The sequence below is a fragment of the Myotis brandtii genome, unplaced genomic scaffold (genome assembly GCF_000412655.1).
Source record: "Myotis brandtii unplaced genomic scaffold, ASM41265v1 scaffold931, whole genome shotgun sequence".
Lineage (NCBI taxonomy): Eukaryota > Metazoa > Chordata > Mammalia > Chiroptera > Vespertilionidae > Myotis > Myotis brandtii.
Window position 1 is genome coordinate 701,885 of NW_005371843.1, and position 20,539 is coordinate 722,423.

The window sequence follows — 20,539 nt, forward strand, 5'->3', positions numbered from 1 at the left end:
ATTGTTCCCTTTTAATGCATGATGAAATTGAGAATTAAGGAGGCTAAGTTACTAGCAAGAATTCATATACTCAACTACTTGGTGAACCAGGATTCAAGTCGTGGCTGTTGGAAACTGCGCTATTCCTATGACACTGCTGCCTGGAACTAGGTCTTTCCCTTTGGGGCACCTTGAAGATTGATACCAAAGAAATATTTCAGCTGTGGAACTTCTAGCAGAATATGGATAAGTAAGTATGGCAGGCGATCTAAACCAAAGGCACCAGAAGGATTCTGTCTCTTTCAAAAAGTCCAGACAGCCCTCCCTTGACAGCAAGCTGGTTTCTCATGTATTTCTTTAAATCTCAACTTTGAAAGAACTTCTATCCATTTGTCCATCCATCCATCCAACCAACCACTCATTAAACATTTATAGAGGGTCCACTATATGTTGTGCACCATGTTAGATGCTGGTGATACAAGGAACGTCTTATAAAAATAATTAGAATTCAGTGATATGCATATCATAACTGAGGTAGAAGTAATTCTATGTGTGCACAGAGGAAGAAGGCAGTAAATATCAGCTTGGGGGAGTCAAGAACTTCCAGAGGGGGTGACATGTAATGTAAGGTGACATGTCTGTTGCTTAGAGGAACATGGCAGCTTTGAGTGTGTGTGTGTGTAAAAACTGAGGAATAGTATGAGAGTGATGAGTGGAATGTGCAGAAACCATTGGCTGCATTAGGAGTGAAGGACACTGGAGTAGGAATTAGAAAACTTGGGTTTCCCCCCTGGGCCTGGAACAACATGGGTGTATGACACTGGGGAAGCCACTTCGCTTTTTTGAGACTCACTTATGAGACAAGAATACTGCTATTCATAAGGGTGTGACTGAACATTTATGGAGTTTCAGAAAAACATTTTTTTATTATTATAAATGAATTTATCCTCTCCCTTTCCCAGCTGTCCCTCACCATATAAGGACAAGTCTCAACAATGAGGGAAAAAAAAGATCCATGACTAACAAATAAGACAGGAAAATGTATCTCCTGTACAATGTTCAGATTTTTTCTCCCTCACTTGTGTCTTCCCAAAGTCCACACAATCCCTTATCAGTAACTAGTGCTCATTTTTATTTTTTACATTTGGCCTTTCTCCCCATCCTTTCTAAATTCACAGCGGACTTTCAGACCTGCCCTTCCCACTTTCCCAGGCACCATTTTCATTATTTTTGCTCCTACGGTGTTGACTATGATGACTAAAGGCTGAACAATCTACCACAAACTCTGGTAACCTAATGAGTTAACTTGGGCTGGGCTCCGACTCTCAACTAAGCATATCTCAGGATGAAAGCATTCAGAAAATGAACTCCCAGATCCTCTCTCTGGTTTCCCCCTTCATTACAGACCCTGCACATCTCAGGTTCCCCTGTGGGAAGACTTGCCCTACTATGACCAGTAATGACTACCATCTGAAGTTCAGAGCAGAAGCCCAATTATCTACCTTTATTACATCAGATGCTTCAATCCCAACTAGGTTCTGGGGTCAGAATACTGCACCTCCTCCTGGGATGCAATCTGTCTGCGAGAGGAGAAATATGAATCTGCCATGTGGGAAAAGAATTTTTAAAAAAGAACAAAGAAAGCTGAGGGACCTGGTCTGGAAGAGAGGTGTTTTGTAATAGTTGGCTTGATGTACCTGCAAAGCTGCTCAGGAGGCTGAGGACAAGCAAAAGGAATAGGAGGGTAATGATGACAGTGGCAACTATGTTTAATGACGGCTTTCCATGGGCCAGGCACTGTGCTTAGAGCTTTATCTGGGATGCTCATCCAGTCCTCGCAACAAACCTATGACACAGGTACTATTCTGGTCACAGTTTTAGAGGTGGCAAATAAAGAGGCTTAAGTGACTTGTTTAAGGGACTGTAGCTAGCAAGTGACAGAAGCAAGATTCTAACCTAGAGAGAAATATCAGACACATGGTTTCCTAACTGGCTATATATAAAGATCGTTCTTGGTAGCTTTTCAAATGGAATAACCCAGAGGATGTACAGAACCAGAATTTCTAGCGGCACCACCTGGGGCCATGGAATTTCCTAAAAGCTTCCTTGGTAGTTCTGATGTGCAGCCAGGTTTGAGCACCTCCGCAGGACACATGCTTGTCTGACCTGAAGGGGTAGATTTGGTACCAACATGGGGATCGTGCAGGGGGTGGGGGGCAGGTTTCAACTCAATGGAAGAGTTTCTAACAGTCAAGGTTGTTAATACCAAGATGTCAGGTGATACTTTGGATATGACTGTATTTCCTATGAAGTGGGGACTGGAGATCACTTAGCCAGCAAAATATAAACAGGAAGATGTTTAAATCACTTCTAATCTCCATAGTTGCTGATTTCCTATCATTCATTCATTTGACTGATATTCACTGAGCATAAACTACATGGTGGGTCCTGTGACAGGCATGGCCATTTAGCTAGTGAACATTGAAGATGGCGAAGGCAATCAATATTTTCACCTGCCACTCTGCCCTTTAGGAGTTCTCAGATTTTTTAATTTGAAGTACCTGTGAGAAGGTGATCCTGTACCACAGAGCTTAGAATATGTTAAGAGGATGTCTTTTGCCCTAAGTTTTTTCATTCATTGATTCATTCATTTATTTAGCAACTATTTATTGATTGGCTACCATGTATTAGATGGCTACCTCGTCACCAAAATTTGTGCTCTCTCTTTCACAGAACTTTTATTAGGAGGAGCTGCCTAGCTAGGACTACATGTCCCAGCATCCCTTGCAATTAGGTGTGGCTAGGAGACTGAGTTTTTGAGAATAGAATGTGAACAATAGCGATGTACACACCTCTAGCCCTGGTCCAGAAAAGCCTCCCATCAGGAACTCCTTCACACTCCTTCTCCTTTTGGCTGGATTGAATAGAAAAAAACCTCCAGGAAGACTTAGAAAGCCACTTACCAATGATGGCAGAGCCTCTGGTGACCTGAGTTGCTGAACAATCACATGGATGAGGACCATCTTGCCTGTCAAACTTGCCTACTACTGTTATCCATGCTAGAAATAAAAGTCAACCATGTTTGTGCTTTTAGACACTTTTTGGCCGATTTGTTCTAGCAGTTGGCCTACCTTCATAGAGATCTATGAGCAAGACAGACCTTGTTTTGTGTCTCAGAACCAGCAGCTGCATTAGGGAGACAAATTACAATCAAGGTTGTGACAAGATAACCTACCCACAGGAGCACATACTGGGGGCATTTAAGCCATTATCCTGGGTGATCATAGAAATGCCACTCAAGCCCAGCCAGTGTGGCTCGATGGTTGAGTATCAACCTAAGAACCAGGAGGTCACAGTTCGATTCCTAGTCAGGGCACATGCCCAGGTTGCTGACGACTTGGCCCGTAGAGGACATGCAGGAGGCAGCTGATCAATGATTCTCTCTCATCGTTGATATTTCTGTCTCTCTCTCCCTCTCCCTTCCTCTCTGAAATCAATAAACATATATTTTTAAAAAAGAAAAAGAAATGCCACTCAAATAGAGACCTAGAGGTCAAACTAGAGTTCATCAGGAGGGGAGGGGGGAAGGGCGTTCCCATCAGCCTGGGGCAAGAAAGAGCTGGGTGTTTGAGGAAATGGAAGAGGTTCAGTGTGGCCAGAGGGAGGTCAGCGGGCACAGTTGGGGAGTGGTAAGGGATGTTGCTGGAGCATTCAGATCATCTGCTAGACTTAGAGGAAAAGAAAGGCCCCATGTTCCTTTTAGAATAGCAGGCTCAGCGGCCCCAACTTCACTGGAGGAATACCTTCAGAGACCTGCTGTTCTGTATAATCAAAGTGTGTGTGTGAATGTGTGTGTGTGTGTGTGTGTACATGTGCGTATGTGTGTGTACGTGCACGTTGGGGTAAGAGAGGGAGGCAAAGAGAAAGGGGAGGAAGCAAGTTGATTCCGTCATTTTTGGACTGAGTCATATCAAAGAGCCAACAGAGGGTGTTGGCTGTCAGGGTGCCGCCAGCCCGTGCTGGATGCAGGCCACGGGGCCGGGAGATTTGTGTGGTGGGATCACCAGCTTTGGCAGGATTAGCAGAAATGAAGAGCACCAGCCCAATTCCAGTTTAAACAGACAATATTGAAACCCTGCCAGGAAGAATCTAAGTAATATTTTGCAAACTTTAATAACAGCTCAGAGAAACTGATCAGAGCATTTGGCTTTGCCGTGCATTACTGCTGAGCTGGACACATGCAATAGTAGAGGAATGAATCTATTTTCCCCCCATTCCCAGGGAATAATATTTTTCTTCCTCCCACATGGTGAGGATTTCAGTCAAGTCTAAATGTACTTTTGTTCCTTATTTCAACTTCTCTATAAATCGCCCGTAGGGTTTTGGCACCATTGTTAAGGTAGTCAGTTTACTGACTGAAATATCTTCTCTTATTGAAAAATGTATTCTAGAAACTTTCTTTGGTTGGAACCTTAATTTGTCACTCTGATGTCCCATTTTCTGGGCACTGACCATGAGAATGAGGTAGAAGGTTTTTGGGCCTACCAAGCAGTGGGAGAGTTCCACATTTATTTCCCTCGGGGAAAAGGAATGCTGTCAGCTTTCTGGACCCACGTCGTAGAAAGAGCATGAGATGGTTTTGGAATTTGAAATGGAACCAAGTCCCAGGTCTACCATTTAGGAACTGGGTGACTTTTAAGAAGTGACTTACGCACTCAAGGCCTCAACTTTCTCTCTCCTGTGAGATGAGGACATCCCTGGTAAGCTGCAGAGATTAGATCAGGTAATGTGTATCAAGTGCCTGGGATAGCGGCTGCCTTTCAGGAGAATCCTAACACATGGCATTCCCCCCCCCCCCCCCCCCCCCCCCCCCCCCCTCCACTCCTCCTTCTCCTCCTCCTTCTCTTCCTCCTCCTCCTCTTAAGGGCTGAGAGAAGAGGCTGTGAAGCCCTGGACAGCATCACAAAGATTGTTTTCAGGTTGGTACATGGTTAGTCAGCATCATTCTTACTCCCAGCTCCATAAAATGGAAACCTCCATAGTTTCCACTAATCCGGGGTTTCACTTTCTGCAGTTCCAGTTATGTACAGTCAGCTGTAGTCCAAAAATATTAAGCAAAAAGATCCAGAAATAAACAATTCATAAGTTTTAAATTGCCGCGGTCCTGAGTAGCGTGATGAAATCTCACGCATCCCCCTCCCCGTCCTGCCCAGGACCTGACTTATCCCTTTGTCCATGGTCTCCACACTGTGTGTCCCCACCTGTCAGTCACTCGGTTATCAGGTCCACTGCTGCGCTATCTCAGTGCTTATGTTCAAGGAACCCTTATTTCAGTTAACAACCACCCCAAACCACCAGAGTAGTGATGGTGGCAATTTGGATGTGCCAAAGAGAAGCCAAAAAAGGCTTCTTTTAAGTGAAATGCTAAGTATGTATGGGAAAAAAATAGTGTTTACAGGGTTCAGTACTCTCCGTGGGTTCAGTCACCCACTGGGGGTCTTGGATCCTGTCCTCCTTGGATAAGGGGTGGGGAGATACTGTAACACGATCAGACCTGGCCAACAAGTAGATCCAGGGGTATGTGTGAGATGTTAAATGTTAAGGCGCTTCCTGCAGGGGGCAGGTATCTGAAGAGTCCACAGGATGAAGCAGACCCAAGCACATAGGAGCCTTCAAATAATCACGGGGCTGTAAAATACAGCATCAGGAATACAGTCAATAATATTGTAATCGCTATGTATGGTGCCAGGTGGACACTTGAAATATTGGAGGGATCACATTATAAAGCATATGATTGTCTAACCACTATTCTGTACACCTGAAACTAATACAAAATAATACGTACATAAAATGTAATTGAAAAATAGAATTAAAAAACCAGGCTGAAAGCTAATTATTACTAGAACTGGGGCACTGGGCAGAGTTGCTCAAATTTGGTTCAACCTCAGGACAAGAGAAATGCTTTGGGCCTCACTTTGGGAATAACGTTAAATGAAAGATGGACAGAGATCTTTTCATCTTAGGTAAATATTTTCCAAACAAAACAGATCTAGGAGAAAATGGGGGTGGGGTGGGGTGGGAGGAGGTGTAGAAGGTAGGAAAGTATTATTTCCCTGATGGTTCTCAGTGAGGAGTTTGTACACAGGGGGATTGGAGCATCCTTTCGCATTCATATATCTTTGCTGGGATTCTATCTCCTTCAAAAGACTTCCCTCACTACCCCGCCCCCCAACGCAGGCATTGTCTACTTTCTAACCTTGCTTTATGTTCATCATAACATTTCTCATCATCTGTAATTACACATTTCGAGTTGGTTTTGTGTTCATAACTTGTCTCCCCCAGTGGAGTGCACCTGTGATGGCAGGCACTGCATCTTGATTGCTAGCGGATCCCTGGTGCACAATGCGAGGTACAGAAATGCTCACCGAATGAAGCCACAAACAAATTGTGTATAGGAACTGCTGTACTTACTAGTATTTTTATCGCCTAGGACGATGATTAAGTAAAATAAAATTTAATTATTGCTCTAAAATAAGACATTAAAAATAGATAATTCCCCAGCAAATATAGTCACTTTTTCTTAGTTTAGAAGTACTTTTGGAAGCAGAATTGAGTTTTCTCCACTTTATATTATATAAGTATCCTCAAAAGAGTTCCATGTTAGATCAATGAATTCCAACTTACATTTAGGTAAATGTTCTCACATTTTAGAATTTCATCCCATTTCTTGGTATTCCGGATGTATTATCCAGATAAGCTGCCATTTCCTACCACCACTTATCTAAAAATCTGCTCAATCGTCTCAGATCTATAAACCTTACATTTTAGGGTAAGATGTCACTTTCCGTCTACTAACAAATAACATATGTATTACAAGCACTTTAAATAAATGTGATGAGCTGTATGCTGGTGTGTGTCCATAGGGTTTAAACACTCTGATAAAGAAAGCGTTGTCTTTCATGAGGCAATCAAATGTGAGTCTTGCTACAAAGTGAAAGGTACCTTAGCAGTGGGAATTGACACAACTTCATACGATGCTCTACACTTCAGAGGCAAATTCATTCTGCTCTCGGTGGTTGGGTCACATTTGAAAAGTGCACAGGGGAGGCAAACAAAAAGAAGGACAACACTAACTGGCAGTCAGGGCCACCACGGTCTGCCTGGGAAATAGGCAAATACACCTCCAGAATGTGACTCATTTGGGGCTCTCTCCTTTCCTCATAAGGTGGGGGGTGAGGGGGAGGTGGTGGTGGTAGAAGGTAGGAGAGTATTATTTCCCTGATTGTTCTCAGTGAGGCGTTTGTACACAGAAGGGATTAGAGCAGTGATGGCGAACCTATGACACGCGTGTCAGAGGTGACACACAAACTCATTTTTTTGGTTGATTTTTCTTTGTTAAATGGCATTTAAATATATAAAATAAATATCAAAAATATAAGTCTTTGGCCCTAACCAGTTTGGCTCAGTGGATAGAGCATCGGCCTGTGGACTCAAGGGTCCCAGGTTCGATTCTGGTCAAGGGCATGTACCTTGGTTGCGGGCACACGCCCAGTGGGGAGTGTGCAGGAGGCAGCTGATCGATGTTTCTCTCTCATCGATGTTTCTAACTCTCTATCCCTCTCCCTTCCTCTCTGTAAAAAATCAATAAAAAAAAATATATAAGTCTTTGTTTTATTATGGTTGCAAATATCAAAAATTTTCTATATGTGACACGGCACCAGAGTTAAGTTAGGGTTTTTCAAAATACTGACACGCCGAGCTCAAAAAGTTCGCCATCACCGGATTAGAGCATACTTTCTCATTCTTACATCTTTGCTGGATTCTATTTCCTTCAAAAGACTTCCTTGACTACCCCGCTTCCCAAAGCAGGCATTGTCTACCTCCTAACCTTGCTGTATGTTCGTCATAACATTTATGATCATCTGAAATTACACATTTCTGTGTCTCTCAGCCCATCCTTAATGCTTTGCAAAAATAACTTCCAGCAGCCTGTTTTGGGAAGACAACGTAACAGAAATTGCAGACCCTGGACTCTGGAGCAGGCATTTTCTGCTGCGGACTGTGACCTACCACAGAGGAATCCCTTCAAGCTGCTGCAAATGGGAAGGTAATCGTAGCCGCCTTCTAGGGTTGTTTGAAGTGAAACAGGCTGATGGTACAGTGCCAGGCACTTAGTATGACCTCAACCAACGTATGTTAGCACTTATAAAAAGCTCTGTTTGGTGACTACTTCGTGCCCTTAACTGATTCTCCCACAATGCGTCCCATTTATGAGAGAGTCCTAGCAAAGACGAGGGATGTCGGCAGCCATGCGCCTTCCTAGCATGAGAGCAATCACACCCTGCATTATTAAACTCCGCGGAATCCAGCGCAACGTGCGAAATAATAAGTATTAAATAGAGCCCAAATAGTAGCACTTTCCCTCATCCGTGAAAGAGTGGCACTCAACAATGAAGCTCGCTAGCTAAATTACCAAGTGCAAGGTTTAAATTTAGGACGGGCCATTCCGAAACAGTTGATTACTGCATCTAAGATTATGGGTGTTCTTGTGAACTGTTGAAACTGATGAAATAAATATAAAACGGTGGATGATTACAGGCACGTTACGGGGAACACCTTGCCCCGGCTGCCTGGAATCATTCTGCATTGCTCCACGGAGAGATTAATCAATTGTAACCGGTGCCTGCAAAAGGCATTGCTAACCATATCCATTCTCTAGAAGAAATCTCACATAGTGGCTAAATAGAAAAATTCATTTCATTATCAAAATTGACCCTTAAGATGAAAAGACATGTTTTAGGAGATTGGAACCCTCCCCTATGCTTCACTCAGATTGGGGGAAAACACACACACAGCAAACAAACAAAACACCATGCAACAATAACAACAACACATAACAGGGGTTCACGGCACAGCGCCACTCGGGCGACGAGACAAAGTGGTTCAACAGCACATTCAGAAGCTGACCTTCATGGTTTGTGATTAGTTTTCGAGAAGATCAGAGGTGAGGGCAGGTTAGCATTTGTGCTCTGGCAGAAGACAGACCCCACAGCTCAAACTGTGCATTTTCAGCAAGTTTCTCACCTTCCCTAAGCCATGCTTTCCCCAGGGGTAAATTTAGCATGGTCGTCATAAGGCCTTTGCCACCCGGTTGGTGTGAGGGTCTTGGTTCAATGTTTATATGAACTACTCCATGCAATCCTCACAACAGCTCCACTGTAAGTACTTGGTGAATGGTAACCCTTTTCAAACATTCTGCTTGCACCGGCAGAACTTTAGTGACCTTGGGCAATTCCCATAACTTCTAGGTGCAGCTGTTTCCTCATATGGAGAAAGATGATGACTAATGATTGTGCCCACCTTACCGCCTTGCCGGGAGAAAGGAATGACTTGTGTATAGCGTGCTTATCAGACAGATGGTCAGCCTCCATTGTGTTAGCTGCTATTATTATTATGACTATGACTACTGCAACTATTTTAAGAATCAGTCAAGTCTGTAAGAATAGACTGGGGAAAGCATCCCTTCTTGGACTGTGGCCCTAATAGCTATGTCTTGCCAAACTGGTGATATGTTGGGAGTCCTGCACTTGCTGTTCCTCTCTCGCTGTGGTGTCCCGGAAGCCTTATCTATGGTCTGTGGGTGTGCCAACATGAGCCACCTGAGAGGCATCACAATGTCACTCACAGCTTCTCTTGATGGGAGGAACCAGAGTATGGGAAGGAGGAGGCAGAGGCTGGAAACTGTTTGCTCAGGCCTCCCAATTTTGTAGGGCCTCGATTGGGACATTTGATGTTGTTGCTCAATAAGGTATTTTTCGTTAATTCAAACCACACAATTATAACGAATGTGAAGATTATAAAACCCTAGCAAAATATTGCTCTTTTTCCCCTCTCTCTGTATCTTTCTTCCTCCTTCCTCTCCTTTTCTCTCTTCCTGTTTGAATACATTGGGAGCTTCAAAGAACAGGAGTGGGCAAGGCAACCCTGGTGGACACCTTGACTGAAACTTCATGAGTGACTTTGAGCCAGAAATACCCAATGAAGCCACTTCTGGTTTTTCAACCTCATAAGAGGTAATACTGTTTGTTGTTTTAACAGCTAAACGTTGGGGTAACTTGTTATGCAGTGATGGATAACTAATACAAATTTAGGCACGTAGACATTCTCCTTGGAATCAGACAGTTCTGGATTTGCATTCCAGTTTTGCCACGTATTAGCTTTTTAATTTGGGGCAACTCATTCCACTTTTTTTACACCTCAATGTCCTCATCTGCAAAATGGAGATACTTATTGCACTTATGCCCTAGGTTTCCCCCACCCCCAGAATAAATGCTTGTTAAGCAGTCAGTATTGGGAAGATATAACTAGTATTGCCATTATAACCTTCTGCACTCATTTGGCAAATCTCTGAAATACGGATTCTTCTTAAAGTACCGACTGTAAGCCTTGCTCAATTGGATTATGCAAAAGGAATCTTTTTATGAGTAAGGCGTGCTCGGTCAGAGAACACAAGCTTTGCCTGCTGTTGCCTGTGGTGCTGAAGGACATGGCAAGATTAACAAAATGCTGATTAACAGCATTTTGTAATGTAATTAAGATGACGCTGAAGAATGAGTCCTCCATCACCCCATCATTCAATCACCCTTTTCTTTCCGAGTGAGAGCCAAGAGCTGGGCTTCCCCTTCCCCTACAATCACCTGACCTCCAGCTATCAGTCCCATGACCGGAATAGTATTTGTTGATTTTAGGGGCCAGAGTCCAATATTCTTTCAACTCTGCCTTTTGACAGTCTGCACTGAGGTCAACATGAACTATATAGTCATTTGCTGAAAGAATATATTCTGATGTGTGAGTGATTAGAAACTTTTTCCTACTTCCCATTCTTCATATCTAGGTTTCTGTTCCTCTTGGCCCAATGGTTCATTTCCTCTCTGTCATGTGAGGGCAAGATTAGAAGACAGCTCACCTTGAAACCATAATTTATCTGCAGTTACCACCTTCAGAACAGGACTCATTAAGGAGACTTATCTCCCACAACAGTGTTCAAAGAGATGAATGATCCCTCCCCACACTGGCACCTCTGCCTTTTTGGAGAAGACCATTTGGCTCACTTTTTTGATGAAAATGATAGGTTAATCCAGGCTTATTAAAACAGATGTTTCATGTGATGATCTAGTCAGGTGTTGAACAACTTTCTCATGGAGAAGTTTAAGATGAGCGCACCTTGTTGGAAACAATCGGACTCTTAATAAGCCCATGGGGATAATGCTGGGAGACAGGAGACAATACTGTTGATCTTGGCTTGGTCACCGAGTAGCCATGTGAAACTTGGGCACGTCACTACATCACTCGGAGTCGAATCATTTTCCTAATTGATACAATCGGAGAATAATACCTGCTTTCTTTAGATTTCAGCGTTTTTATAAAGATCACATGAGATGATATCAATAAAAGTTCTCTGAAAAGAATAATTTTAGGGACCTTCAATTTGTATAAACTTTCCAGTTGTAACAAGAAACTCCACAAACCAGGTTTAACCAGCACATCACCCCAACACAAAACAAAGTTACATGAAAGATATGTACCATAAGTGTAAATCAAACTTTAAGGATACAAAAATTTGTGTTTGCATGAAAAACAACAATGATATAAAGTTAGCACAAAGATAAGAGACTTTCAAAATACAGGCAATATCAAAAACCTTAAAGTAGGCATTATTTTAAATCTGCAAGAAAGTCAGACAAATAAATGAAAAAGAGGCAGGGAACCTTCTGCCCATAATAATCTAAGGGTTTGATCAGGCTAATCTTAGAATAGGGAAGCCTTGCTGGCTAAGAAGTATTTGGAGCTATGCCCTGATTATCAGAAAATGACAGTTAAAATAGCCAGCTAGCACTTTGCACCCATCTGATTGGCCAAAATTAGAAATCTGAGTAATACCATGTTCTTCAAAGGGAATGCACACTGGTTCATCCTTATAGGTTGCAGTCTAGCAGCACTTTGTAAAATTAGACAGAAAGGTGCCCTATAACCCAGAATCTCCATCTTTGGTCTAGAGCAGATAAATTCTTCCCAGTCTCTGTATGAGACAACCCAAATGTATATGACTAGGGTAGTAGCTAAGAAAATGTGATGGAATGATATGTGACCATTAGAAGCACGGACTAGATATAAATATAGAAACATTGATAGATTTCAAAACAGTGTAGGATAAAAATGAAAAAATTGAGGTTTACATCACAGTATTATTTGTGTGGATTACAAACACATTCACACACAAAGCAATGTTAAATGATATGTTAAAAACACTGGGAGTTTTGCGTAAGTGGGTGGGGATTGGAAAATTAAAAAAGAGAGGAGAAACCCACACCAGTGTCTTGAAAGAGCTGAAAAAATTGTTTGCCATGAATCAAGTAGTACAGTTAACTCAACCTGGGCACCTGAGGCCCAATGAGAAGACCTGCATGTGATGTAGGATTGCATTTCTGTAAAGACCATACACCCAGGTACAACCATATCAGAAAGATCAAAAGCATTTGCAATGAAATATTAACTGGTTATTTCTGGGTGTTGGAATGAGACGTGACTCATATTCTGTTGCTTATCTGTATATCCTAAGACTTTATACCACGGGCATACATTCCTTTTGTGCAAAGGAAAATAACTTTGCTTAAAAATCCTCATCTGTGTTATGCTTTTCTGTCTTAGTAACCTGTACATGTGCCCACAATGTACGGCTTTGAAGACCTGTGTCCCTGAAAGATGACTCCAAGTTCTTGTTTCTGGATGTTCTCATGAAAATGGAGAGGTGTAAAATTTTCCAGGGCTGAGACTTCGGCCATCATATTGACCAAAAGAAAATATTCTGCATGAAGACAAGAGAAAATGGCTCACGGGGGGCAATTATTTTCTTTTGTTGGATCCCCCAACAACCACAAGAGGACACGATTAAAAAATGTCTCTAAGAGCTGCCAGGCCTTTTCTCCTGGTTAGAAATCCACTGGCAAGGAACACTTAAACTACCTTCTCCCATTCAGATATCAAATAATGTCACTGGATTTGTGGGTTTTTTTTTGTTTGTTTGTTTTGTTTTGTTAATCCTCACCTGAGGATATTTTTCCATTGATTTTTAGAAAAAGTAGAAAGGAGGGGGAGAGGAGAGAGAGACATTGATTTGAGAGTGATACATCCATTGGTTGCCTCCAGCACACGCCCCAATCAGGGCCAGAGATCAAGCTTGCAACCAAAGAATGAGCCCTTGACTGGAATAGAACCTGGGACCCTTCAGTCCAAAGGCTGATGCTCTACAGACCGGCTAGGGATCACTGGTGTTGTTTTTTAATCACTGGGATTTTGGAACATTTGCAGTCCTTTCCATGGGGTGGCCCTTTCTATACATTTTTGCAGGGGGAAAAATCCATTCACATTTCTATAAGAAATGAGTGTTATTAACAATGATTATTGATAGCTGACATTAGAATTCTTCTGAGGGAGGGAACTATTTTTGTTCAATCAAGTTTTTCATGAGCTCTACAGGGTAGAGGAGAGTGGTAGTCAAAACCACAAAGGTAATGATAATAAAATGCCCTAAATGAGACAGTGAGAGGAAGTTTGCTTTGTTCCCAAAAAGACAGTGATGCAAACCCTGGGAAAAGGAAGAGAAGGAAACAGAAAGAGAAGAACCAAGGGGAGGTACAAAGATCTGAAGGAATAACCAGGTAACAGCCCATATGGGGTTCTACAGTATAAACAGGGATGTGAAAGATAATTCTGAAGTTTTTGGAGGTCTACAAAGAACTTCCCTTCCCTGTCACACACTGTGAGTAAGATTTATTTTTGGAAACAGGAGAGGAGGCTGGGTTGTATATCATGGAGACAGCATGCGTGAAAGCAAGAGTTAGAGAAATGCTGAGAACACTCAATGCTCCTTAGATGCACAGCCATCCTCACTTTCGCACCGCCCTATCTAGTTCTTCAGAGTGATTACAGCTGGCAAGCTTTGTATTTTCTGCTTCAACAGGAAAACAAAATGAGGGCATGGACAGACAACTGCCATTTTGGGGATCGGGGCATGTTATCAAAGATTGCCAAGCAGTGGCCAGTTCCTGTGCTTAGACACTGTGAGGCCAGACTAGCTTTCAGAAGAGCTTCACATATAATAGTTTCTTCAACAGCCTGGATCATCTGAAATTGGCATGATGAAACTAAAAATATTAGGCACTTCAATACTGCACTCTGGATGCTACAGGGTGAGGAGGGAAGTTACATCGATTGGCCATGTACCGTCCCAGCCATATTACTCAGCTAATCTTATTTAACCCTGATTATAATCCTGGGAGGTGAGTATTATTAGCCCCATATACATAGGAGGGGGCTGAACTCAGAGAGATCAAATCATTTGTCCAACATTTCATAGAGTTAAGAGGTGATGGTACCGGATTGACCCAGACCCGTTTGTAAAGTCTAGTCTCTTTCTACTCTGTTATACTCTTTCTTTTGAAGGAACAATCAAAAGACACATAGCAGCTGCCTTTGGGGAATATTTAATAAAAAAAAAAGGGGGCTGACTGAAAAAAACCATTCTCTTTTGATGTTTCCATTATTTCTGGTGATATGGTCAGGCATTTATTACAGTATCTTCTACTTGTAGGGGAAGTCTTAGAGAGCCTCCAAACTGGAAGATCTTTCTGGGACAGGGGTGGCCATGGGTAGGGCTAAGGTGAATTTTGATTGAGAAAAGATAACCTACAACAAAGAAAATGGGATCCATTTTAGGCAGAAGAATTCATACAGTGGAAGTGGCTATAGGAGGTGGCCAGTATGGAGGTGGATCTGTAGAGCTAATGGGGGCAAACGTGGGTGTGGACATAGATGCTTTTTAATTCTGAGCATGCTCAGTTCTCTTCAGCTAAGCAAATATGTATTGATTATCTACTCTGCATGCTCCAAGCACTGTGCTACATGCTGGGAACCCAAAAATGAACATGGCAGGGGATGTGAGACCACTAGGAGCCTGGTCTAATTGGAAAGTATAGTGGATATTGTGGGTGGCCTCCAAAGTATCTTTATTCTTTCTTCATCCCTACAAGGACCTAATCTTTTCAGCCATGGAATCTCAGCCAATCATCTCATTCTCATCTGTTTTGCACTCATGGTTGATTTAGGGATGGGCAGAAGTCATTTACTGAGTGAATACATAAAAACACAATACCTGAAGCTGGATCCCACTTTTTATTGATGTGAACCAATATACCCTGTAATGTGTAGCAAAAACATAATTATGTAAGAAGATATAAAAATAGATCATTAAAATATCACATGGTGAGTGCTGTAATAAATATATAAACATAAAAATAGGAGGTTTTAGAGAAAAGGTACTGACTCCAACTCTGGGTTACAGGGAAGAATTTCTAAGGAAATAATGATTTAACTGAGCTTTGAAGGATGAACTAGAGCTAGGAGAGGAATGAGTTTCAGGGAGAGCAAACAGCATAAGTGCAGGCACAAAGGCATGAACTATATGATATTTGTGGGGAACGTGGAAGAGTTCGGTATTACTGGATGACAAAGTGCAAAGCTTGGCTGGCTGCCGATGTGGCTGGAAAGGAGTTTGGCTTTCACTCAGTAGGTGAAAAGGAGATAAGATTTTAGGCAGAGAAGTGATGTGTACAGATTTAAAAATGGCTGTAAAATGGAGGATACAATGAAAGGAGGCAGCTCCAATGGGGACTAATTCACTCACACTGAATCACTGTGCCAAATAGTGCTAGGCACTCACATACAATAAGTGATAAGGAAAACAGACACCTTCCCTGCCCTTGAGAAGCTTACTACTGGTTAAGATTATCATAGAAGTTCAGGTAAGAGATGGTAAGAAGCAGAATGATTTGGGGTCTATGGAGCTAGATGGGTAGGGACATTGCACCAGAAGGTATGAAATGTATATATAGTAGAAACTGTGCTTGACTTACCCTAACTATAACCTAACTCCAAATGATAAATTGTTTTCCTTCACCAAAAGCTACTATCCTACTTCCTCTCATAAAACAGGAATCACACGGTGTGATTTCCACAGTGAATATTTCCATCTTTATTATTCCATATGGCATCCTGTTCTTACTCTTGTATGAACCTTGGCTCTGACTATGGAGACACAGAAGGACTGTTAGCTTAGCATCAATGAGTTGGTGGTGGCTGTATGAATGGTGGTGTTGAGAAGAATGTTAAGATTGCTCAGATTGATTTTTGCTGTCTGCCATGGGCACAGGCAGGACCTGATGGCAATCACAATGGTATATATTTGCTCACCTGGTCCTAGCCCAGTGTTTGTGGTGGGCGCTTCTGATACAATGATTAATGTATAGGGGCTTTATTTTTTTAAAGATTAGAAGATGCCCACCCTCTTCTGAAAACATAGGTACAGTAATTGGAAGCTAATTAAAATATGATCAGTGCTATCTGTCAAAAGCCCCAGAAAGCTTTCTTATTAAAACACTCGTTTAACTTCTTAACATGCACTTCTCCTTAAAATACCCCACTCACTAAAACAAACCCATTTTAAGATAAATACAGCTATGAGCACCTGTTTATTCATGAGAATCTGTTCATGTTCAAGGACCATCCTCTGAATGAAACTGCTCCTATTTTCAAAATACTATTTGAACTGACAATTACTTTATTTTCTTACATAAAAAGGAATATACATCTCAGTCACTTAGGTTCAGTGGTTAAACATTGATGTATGAACCAAGAGGTCACAGTTTGATTCCCAGTCAGGGCACATGCCCGGGTTATTGGCTGGATCCCCAGTGTGGGGCGTGCAGGAGGAAGCTGACCAATGATTCTCATCATTGATGTTTCTCTCTCTCTCTCCCTCTCCCTTCCTCTCAGAAATCAATAAAAATATATTTTTTTGAAAAAGGAAAAAGGAATATACAGTATATATATATATGTGTGTGTATGTGCACATAATTTTCTTTAGCAGCAGTTTCTGTCCTCATAAATTATTTTAGATATCCCTTACAAAAGCACCCTCTGAACGATTTTGTAGTTTAGAAAGCAAGAAAGATAATTTTAATGATAGGTAGCTTCTCACTAACAAAAGATAGGCAGTAATCCCAGGATTTCTGTGCATTGTCCATAAGACAGCAGGTTCCCTTTGCTCTTGTTTTAAGCAGCAGCTACAGCCACTTAGAATGATCTCAGATGAAATGTAGACTTTAAATAGGATTACTTTTCAAGTGCACTGTGAACCTCTGTGGAGTCATGGGTGGAAGGCATCAGAGACCCCGTGTGCTGTTGGCCTCATCACGAGGTGGGTGACCCGAAGCTTGCAGTGGCCTCTAAGTGAACACAGGCAGCCCCCACTCCGGGCTGTGGGTGGGAGGCTGGAGGACCAGCTGAGGAGCCCTCCCCGTATTGAACCTCAGGCTGAGCTCCTGGCCTGTAGGACAGGAGGGGCAGCCAGTCAGGCTGACTAGAGGTTTCCTGGATGGTGCCAGGAGGGCAGTGTGTGTGGGTAGGCAGAGGACGCCAGAGAGTGCCGGCAGGTCACAAAATTGTCCAGTCCCTGGTGCGTGCAGGAGGTGAAGGGAAGGTGAAAAGAGCATGAGCTTGGAGGGATGGGTTTGAATCCTGGTTCATTCATCACCAGCTTACCACATGTAACAAGTTCTTTCAACCCTTTTAGCCTCACTGTCCTAATATTTAGAATGGGAAAAAGAAGAGGGTTACAGAAGGATGAAATAGAATACTTTATATCAAACCTGAAACAGTATTTAGCAGGTAGTGGGCACTCAATAAATGGGAATAACCTAAGCTTGTTCAGTTTGATGAATATCCCCAAGTTTTAAAATATGAAATGCTAGGCAGGTAAAAAATTGAGATAAAAAGTCAGTCAATAAACTGGGTTTCCCATTAAGCTGTGAAAATGCATCAGGCCCTGGGCTGACCTGAGAATCTGACGGGGGCGTCCCCCACAGGCCTATGCTAGTTTCCCTCATGCCAAGTGCTGAGAGAAGAACTGCTCATTCAACCCCCACAACCCTATTACTATTATCACCACTTAAAACTTGCCCTAGCTGGTTTGGCTTAGTGAATAGAGCCTCGGCCTGCGAACTGAAGGGTCTTGGGTTCGATTCCGGTCAAGGGCACATGCCTGGGTTGCAGGCTTGATCCCCAGTAGAGTGCATGCAGAAGGCAGCCAATCAAGGATTCTCTCTCATCATTGATATTTCTATCTCTCCCTCTCCATTCCTTTCTGAAATCAATAAAAATATATTTTAAAAAATAAAATGTTCAAAACTCAACAAGCACAGAGGTTAGGTAACTTGCTTGAGGTTGCAGGACTTAACCCTTAGGCAACACTACCTCGTATGACCGTTATAGTCCTAGCCATGTGCATAGGGTCCGAGCCGGGGAGACCCAGGACGGAGTGGTGGGTGGGAGACAGGAATCAGGAAAGGCTTCATGGGAGAAGGGATCTAGGATTATTCTTTAAAACCTTTCAGTCTGGTCTTAAAATTATACCTTCCTCCTGTGCATTTTGTTGTAGTTGTTAAGGAAGCTGGGCAGCCACATATAATACACACAGAGGGACAGCAGGTGTCTCAGGTGCCCACAGGGTCCCCGCTGCTGCAGTCAGGGCATCAGTGTGGGTTCTGCTTTGGTTATACACAAGGTGACTGTCTGGTCTGAAATGAGGTGGCAGAGGTGGGCCTGCACCCGAAGGTCTCTTGTCTGTCTAGTGCCCGCCCCGTCTTTTTACACGTCCACCCTCTCTGTGGGCACCGAAAAAAAACAAAACCTCCGGCTTTTTGGTTACCCCTGCTTTAGATGTTCTATCCCCGACTACTTCTTTCTTGGAATAGAAATTTAATCTTCAAAACTGTTCTGCACTGCTGGCCCCAGAATTAAAAGCAAGCGCCTTCAATGGGGAAATTAAATGTATTTGATACACCTGCACATGTATAAAATTGGACCCCGCATCCATTCGGTGTGCAGACGCCCACAAAATGCTTCTCACTATCTTCTGGACCTAATACCGAATTCACAGCTGAAAGGGGCTGACCTCAAAGACCTTGTCTCCTGCTGACCCCAAGCAAGGGGATCATTAGCCAGGAGCGGGCGTCACTTTCCCTTACAGTTTCTCCCTACGTGTGCATTGTAAGCCACAGTGAAGACTCGTCCTCGGAGAACCAAATATTCACCTGGCTGCATTTTCATTAAAGAAAAAAGAAAAGAGAGAGATACCCAGGGGAAAGAAATTTCAATTATCCGTATCTATATTTCATTTTACACTCTCTGTTCTGAAGCGTCCTAGTCAGGCTCTGCCCAGGTCCCGCAGAGGGCAGGACCCAAGGTTGGCATTGCATGGATCTTGGCTTTGAGAAGCGGCGAAATGAGAGAAGATTTGTCCTTCTTGAATCCTCTCTCTGTTCTGCAATTGAGCTCCTACGGAAACTGCAGTGTGTGTTCTTCCCTACCAAACGTTTAGGGCACGATGCGCCTGATACGAAATGAATACTGGGGAAGTGAAGGGCACCAGACTGGGTCAGGATGCTGGCTGCCAAGCCACTTTCGCTGGTCCTTGGAGGAACAGGACGGAGAGTGGCTCCTGTAGAAAGGGCTCGCAGATGACCCGGTCTGATTCCCTCCTGCTACAAATAAGGTCTCCTTCATGGGCCCCAATGCCTGGCGTCTTGTCTGAGGTCCCGCAGCTTGGACAAGAGCTAGATGAATCCTGTCATTTTGTTTTGGCCTGGGCAGTGTGCTTCTAGCTTCACTAGCTGTCATCTCCCCCCACCCCCGCCCCCATCCAGCTCCAGCACCCCTTCTCGCTGCCTTTGCTTCTCTCTTTTTCTTCCTTCTATTCTTTTCTCTCTTGCTTTTTTCATTTCTCTTTCTTCTTCCCCTCACTTGTTCTCTTTTCCTTCACTCTTTCATTCTCTATTTTCTGTCTTCCTTCCTCTGCCGCATTCTTGCCCTCTCCCCACTTTGTCTCACCCTGCCTTTCAATAATCAAATGCTGATCGCCTGTCTAGAAACCTCACAGGCCTGTTAACAGCCTTGATGGTGGTAGCTATTAGCCCAGCAGGGAGGTAGGAGGGGTCCCTGGCCAATGAGCTGCTTTCGTGAGAGATGGATCGAAACCTGGATACTTCTTTGTGAATAAGCTATTGATAACATATACCCAAGCATATTTTGTTTGGGTATGTGTTACCAATTTTTGTGTTTGCCAGAACTAAGTGGAGCTGGGTGTGGCTGGTATTTCCACGAGAAACCTGTGGAAGGCAGTGCACTCTGAGATCTCCTTCTTCATGGATGTGCAGTCTCGGGTAAAGCACCTGGGATGGTTAATTTGATGTGTCCTGGGCCACAGGGTGCCCAGGTGTAGGGTTAAACTGAGTGTGTCTGTGAGGGTGTTTCTGGATCAGATTACCACTTAAATCAGTGGACTGAGGAAAGCAGATGGCCCTCCCTAACATGGCTCTCTCTCTCTCTCTCTCTCTCTCTCTCTCTCTCTCTCTCTCCCTCCCTCTCCCTCTCCCTCTCCCTCTCT

At 43.1% G+C, this 20,539-nt stretch overlaps 1 protein-coding gene across 1 annotated transcript in view; it reads right to left on the reverse strand.

The window, feature by feature from the left end:
- Positions 1–20,539, reverse strand: part of SAMD12 (sterile alpha motif domain containing 12) — a 347,492-nt gene that overhangs the window by 30,640 nt on the left and 296,313 nt on the right. The window lies entirely within an intron of this gene.